Source organism: Nannospalax galili, unplaced genomic scaffold (assembly GCF_000622305.1).
Source record: "Nannospalax galili isolate Female #2095 unplaced genomic scaffold, S.galili_v1.0 scaffold800, whole genome shotgun sequence".
NCBI lineage: Eukaryota > Metazoa > Chordata > Mammalia > Rodentia > Spalacidae > Nannospalax > Nannospalax galili.
Window position 1 is genome coordinate 2,098,688 of NW_008347125.1, and position 6,248 is coordinate 2,104,935.

At 40.4% G+C, this 6,248-nt stretch overlaps 1 non-coding gene across 1 annotated transcript; it reads right to left on the bottom strand.

Moving 5' to 3' along the window:
• Positions 1-2,663: 2,663 nt before the first annotated feature.
• LOC115072121 lies at positions 2,664-2,770 on the bottom strand. The gene has a single exon (XR_003851188.1). It is a non-coding gene; the product is annotated as a U6 spliceosomal RNA (small nuclear RNA).
• Between the last annotated feature and the right edge of the window lie 3,478 nt (positions 2,771-6,248).

Below are 6,248 nucleotides of genomic sequence, written 5' to 3' on the forward strand. Positions count from 1 at the left end.
CCCTGTAATCTGGTTGAAGCCACTTACCAGCTGAGAGTCAAGAATTTCAGCACAGTTCATAAAGTTTTCTATGAGGGTTGCCTACAGAGAGACAATAGTCCTTCTACACTGAGGTGTTTCAAATAAGCATGCTAAAATAGCAATGGGTCAAAGTTTTCTATGAGGGTTGCCTACAGAGAGACAATAGTCCTTCTACACTGAGGTGTTTCAAATAAGCATGCTAAAATAGCAATGGGTCATGCTTAAGGCCTAAGTACATATGGCCTTTCTCCTTTGCTAGTTAAAAACTTGCAGGTTTTTTAGGAATCTCAGAAGCAAGACTATAAACTGCAATTACAGTAAAAGATGTCTCCTAACCTTTTGTACCTTAGGACTGGAGAAATGGCTCAGTGGTTAAGAGCACTAGCTGCTCTGACAAAGGACCCAGGGTTCAGTTCCCAGTACCTACATGGTGGCTAACAACTGTCAGTAACTCCAGTTCCAAGGGATCTAATGCCCTCTTTTGACCTCCAGAGGTACTGCACAACACAGGTGCATTTACATGCATGAAGGCAATACACTCATACATGAAATGAAATTAAAATAATAAATAAAAATGTTTTTGACTTTTTGAGACAGGGTCTCTCTGCAGCCCCGGCTAGCCTGGAATTACCCATGCAGACCAGACTGGCTTTGAACTCACAAAGATCTGCCTACCTCTGCTTCCTAAGTGCTGGGATTAAAGGTGTATGCCACTATGCCCAGCAATAAAATATTTTTTAAAAAAAAATCTCTTATACCTGTGACCCATGATGTTATCTTATGAGATTGTAATCATGTCCAAGTCACCTTCAGGAACTGTCCTATTATAGCATTTACCAAAAAGAAGAGAGAAAAAAAAAACGGTCCCTTAGAAACCCTTAGGGTTGTAACTTCAGAAGGCAACAGAGTCATAGATATACATAGCAATTATAAAGAAACTTAAGGGTGACTCTCTCTTGAGAAACCCACAACCACACATCTCCTTCTATTAAACTGAACATCTAAATCTGTGTTAAAATCTCCTCTTAATAAGCTCCAATTCTGTTTCATAATGGCTTCTCCTGAAAAATCTTTTCTGTGATGAAGTCAAGAATCCCAGCTTCACCTGAGAGAAGGTCTCTGAAAAGAGCTCCTGGAGCTGCTGCAGCTGGAACTGTGCCCCTGGCCTCCCACTGCCACTGAGAGTATTAACATTCCTGAGTAGTTATTGCCACTGATCCTACCTGGGACCAGGAAGCTGGAGATACAGTGTAAACAGGAAGTGCCCCCTGCTGATGCTTTTGCAGTAGGATGACACACTCAGACTTTTATAGCCCAGTAGTTCCTGGGAACATCTGGCAATATCAGACTTTGTCTCTAGTTGGCAGGACTGAGACATGTTCTTGGAGTCTAACAGGTAGAGGCAGCAGTGTTAAGTGCCTACAGGTAACAAAAGAGTCTCCCATAACAAAGACTCATCTAGCCCAAGACACAATAGTCCTGAAATTAAGAACCCCTGTGTGGTGGTTTCAAAGAAAATGTCCCCCATAGGCTCCAAGTATTTACAGTTTTTCTCCAGTTGGTGGCGCTGTTTAGGTAGGCTTTAGGAGGTGTTAGGAGGGGCAGGTTTTGAGAGTTCTGAGGCCTTGCCAATTCCAGTTGCTCTCTGCTTCCTGTGCCTACTTGAAGATGTGATCTTGCTGGGCTTTCTGCTCCAGCCACCTCCTGCTGCCGTGCCTCTTCTGTCATTATGGACTCCCTCTGGAACTGTAAGCTCGAATAAACTCTTCTTTTTAAAAGCTTTCTTGATCATGATGTTTCATCACAACAGAAAAATAACTAATACACCCTGCTTAGCTTTGTGTTTCAGGACTGGTTCATATATTGTGAGCTGCTAAGATCCAGGTAGGTCGATGTTTGAGAATAGCATCTTATTCATAGGGATACTAAGACTTAGTCCTGGTTATAAACAAATAAAACCTCTTTGAAATAGTAGGAGATAGTGGAGAGTGAAGCCAAAATTTAGTGATCATGTATGCTGTGCCCAAAGGATGGGGATATCAGTGGGGAAGGTATAGGCTAAGGGCTAGAGGAAGAGCAGTGGGGCATATACAGAGCCTAGTTGTATATGCCAGATATGACTGTTGCTCTGACCCTCTAAATCAATCCTATTTATAATCAAACCCACAAACCAATCACATGAACCAAAAGATTTCCCTAGCACTGGACACTGGAAACCTAGCCACATGTACATTTTTCAAGAAGCAGATGAATTCTTAAATATACGCATTAAGCTTTAACATATTGAAGAAAATTAGTTCAAGCTGACTTAAATAGCATTCTAAGTCAATAAAACAAGATGGGATGTTGAGAATGCCCCACCCACTCTAAGTGTAACCTATCACCAAAGCTACTAACACACAGCAGTAGGTGCTAGTAGCTTCTTGTAAGTGCTAAGCTTTAGTTTTCTCAAATTGTTCAGATATAGGAAAAATATAGACCAAAATTACTCAGTGCCATTGAATTGTCAGCAGGAAAGTTACACTCAGAATTCTTCTGGAAAAACTTTCCTGATATATCTTTCAAGAAAGCCAGATTTTCAGTTTCATTATTTTTCTTTGTTTTTGTTTTGTTTTCTTTTCTTTTTTTAAAAAAAAAAACAAAAACATATGGAATGCTTCACGGATTTGTGTGTCATCCTTGCGCAAGGGCCATGCTAATCTTCTCTGTATCATTCCAATTTTAATATATGTGCTGCTGAAGCGAGCACCAGTTTCATTATTTTAAAAAAACAGCTGAGGCTTCTAATTTTAGAAATAGTATTTTGTCTTTGTTTTTAGCCTCTGGGGGTCTAAAAGGTAGTCTGTTCTATTAGAAGCAGGAGTGTGAATTGCCTCTCTGGATGGCCTGACCCTGGCCTAGTTCTGTCTCCTTCCTTGTTTTCAGTCTTCAGGAATAACTGTAGAGGGTATGGGGACTACAACATTCTCAGATAAGGAAGAACTAGCCGGAACAGCCTGGGAGGTCCCTGCCCCTCCTTAGAATAGGATGTTCTGCAATACTTTAGCTTAGTGATTCTTGTGTCTCCAAGATATAAATCCAGGGGCGGCTGGCTCTGAAGAGTTCTGCTCACACGGTGCAACTTTGCTCACACAGAAACAAGGCTCTATCTACATCTTGCCTAAGCCTAGGGAGACCTGTTTGCCATGACCCCTGTGTATTTGCTGCCCCTAAGCAGTTTAATGACTAAACCTGCTTCATGTGACTTGTGTGTATGTCCCATCTCATCAGAGTGCGGACACCACCCACTGTGCAGTGGGCATGGTGATCAGAGTGTGTCCCTTAGGACTGATATCAGTGTGCAAGAGAGTCTGCTTCCCATGGGTTCAAACACTAGATATGATTCTAGAAAAGGTGTTCCCCAAAAGTGTTCTTTTAATCTTTACATTCTAAATTCTTGAGTAGAAAATTGACATTTCTGCTAAATTAAAATTTTAGTACCTCTTTTCATCCTGAGACTCATCTGCCATACTCCTGTAAAATAACAAAACTTTCTACGTCTGTGTCCTTGTTGAATATATCAAACTTTCCCTTAACTCCCACCATTTGGAAAGGCATGCATCATATTTAAACCCTGAGTACATTATTTGGCACCAAAAACACACACTGCAGTAGTTAGAAGATGAGGATGAGGCCTGTTTATGGCATTGCTTCTCTGAGGAGGCTACGAGATCAGTTGAAAATTACTATTCTTCATCTAGCCTCAGGGTCTCTGACAAAGGAGCACAGAGCAGAAAGCAATTAGAAAAAGCAGGCAGAGTGTCAGCAAAGTGGCACAATGTGGCACCTTGCAGAATCACCAAGGAGAAGGATTAAGGAAAACCATCCAAAGTAATTATCCCAAAGACCAATGGGGATGTGACAAATCTCCACAAGTTCTCAAGATGCATCCTAATATTCTCAACCCAGGAGGACTGAAGGAATGATTTGCCTGAGTGATTTCACAGAATAAACAATACAGTTCAGAAAATCTCCAATTAAATGTGCACCTGCAGATATGCACATTCCACCCTACACTCTTGTGTTGTTTTCACCTCACTTTCTCCCTCTTGCTCTGTAACCCCCTCCTCCTCCTTCTTCTCTCCTTCTCCTTTTCCCTCCTAAACATATGTGCATATGTATGTGTATATGTGTACATACATATACACCCAAATGTATATGTGAATGTATACACAAAAAGCGTTCAATCCTTTTCATTTTTCTTTTTTTATTTTTTATTTATTTGCATTTTGTGTGTATGAGTGTTTTGCTTGCATGTATGTAAGTGCAGCACAAGTATGCAAGACCCACAGAGGCCAGAAGAGGACATTAGATCCCCTAGAACTGGAGTTATGCACAGTTATTAGACCCCATGTGGGTTCTGGGGACCAAACCCAGATCTTTTGCAAGAGTAGCAAGTGTTCTTAACTGCTGAGCCATCTCTCCAACCCCATCTTTTATTTAAATTACATTTATCACTCATTCTCTGTCTTTGTGTGTGATATGCATGTGCCACAGTACACATGTGGAGGAGGACAAAGGACAATCTGAGGGAGTTGGCCCTCTTCCTCTGCCCAGTGAGTTCCGGGGATCAAACTCAGGCCATCAGTCCTGGAAGTAAGCATGTCCATCAGTGAGTCATCTCTGCAGCCCAAAACTTAACATTTTAAAAAATAAACTAGGTCCCCAACCACATCTCCCTTTGCATTCCTGGGTGGCACAGCCAAAAGCTTCCTGGGGCCAGCATCTTTCCTGGGAGCTATTCCCAGGCCAGCACAGACCCCAAATTCCTGAGGCCAGCAACTTTCCTGGAGGGATCCAGACCTTAGGAGAAAGCCTGAGAGCACCTGATCCTCATCTGACTTGGGTCTCTCTGGGAACTCCTGAGCAGCAAGACAAAGCAATTTGACCCCTCCAATATAAAATCAAAAGAGAGAACCTGAAGCTTAGACCAACCAGCTTTTCAAGGCCAACAAGTAAACCACAAAGGCACATAAAGTTTACATAAAGAAGCAGACCTAAACTCAACAAAGGAAGGCTTGAGTCTCATACAAGAAACTACAAAAGAAATCCACATGTCAAAGTCACAGTGAAAAAATAATAACATGAAAAACCCAAATAATATATCCCCACCAAGTATCAACAGTCCTGTAAAGGAGGACAATGAGACAGGACATAGAATTCAAAAGAAAAATTATAAACATGATAAAAGAATTCAGTGAATTTAAAGAACACACAAAGAAATCAAAGAACTGAAAGAAGATAGGGATAAACTTCTGAATGAATTCAGGAAAGAGTTAGAAATATTGAAGAATACTCAGGCTGAAATGAAGAATGAAGTGAAACACTCAGTAAGCCAATTAGAAACAACAGTAGAAAGCCTCACCAATAGGATGAATGAGGTGGAAAACAAAATATAAAGACTGGAAGATAAAGTAAAGGGATTAGACCACTCAAGCAAAGACTATGAAAAATTTATGAAAACACAAGAATTAAATATGCAGGAATTGTGTGACACCATAAAGAGAACAAACTTACCAATCATAGGCATAGAGGAAGGAGAAGAAATGCATAATAACGGTAAGGACTAGATCTTCAAAAGGACTGTAGAAGAAAATTTCCCAAAATTAAAGAAAGACATGCCCATACAAATACATGAAATACATAGAACATTAAAGGGACAGGACCAGAAAAGAAACTCTCCACAGCACATCATAGTAAAAACACTAAAAATACAGAACAAAGAATACTGAAAGCTGTGGGGAAAAAAAAAAAATGTATGAAGGAAAACCCGTCAGAATTACAGCTGACTTTTCAGCATAAACTATGAAATCCAGAAGAGCCTGGACCAAAGTATTCCCAGTTGTAAATGACCAGAGATGCCAAGCCAGATTACTTTACCCAGCCAAAATGTCTATTATAGTCGAAGGGGAAAGAAAAATCTTCCATGACATAAATAGGCTGAAAGAATTCATGTCCACAAAACCAGACCTTCAGAGAGTTCTTGAAGCAATACAAAGAGCTGAAGAAAGAAACGGCTATACCCAAGGGGTTACAGAAAGAAACTTAATGAAGGTATAACTACAGAAATGCACAGCTACACTAGGAATGTGAACAGAAATAAAAATTACAGGAATCAATACACATCTTTCATTAATAACTTTAAATATCAATGGACTGAGCTCCCCAGTAAAAAGACACAGACTAGT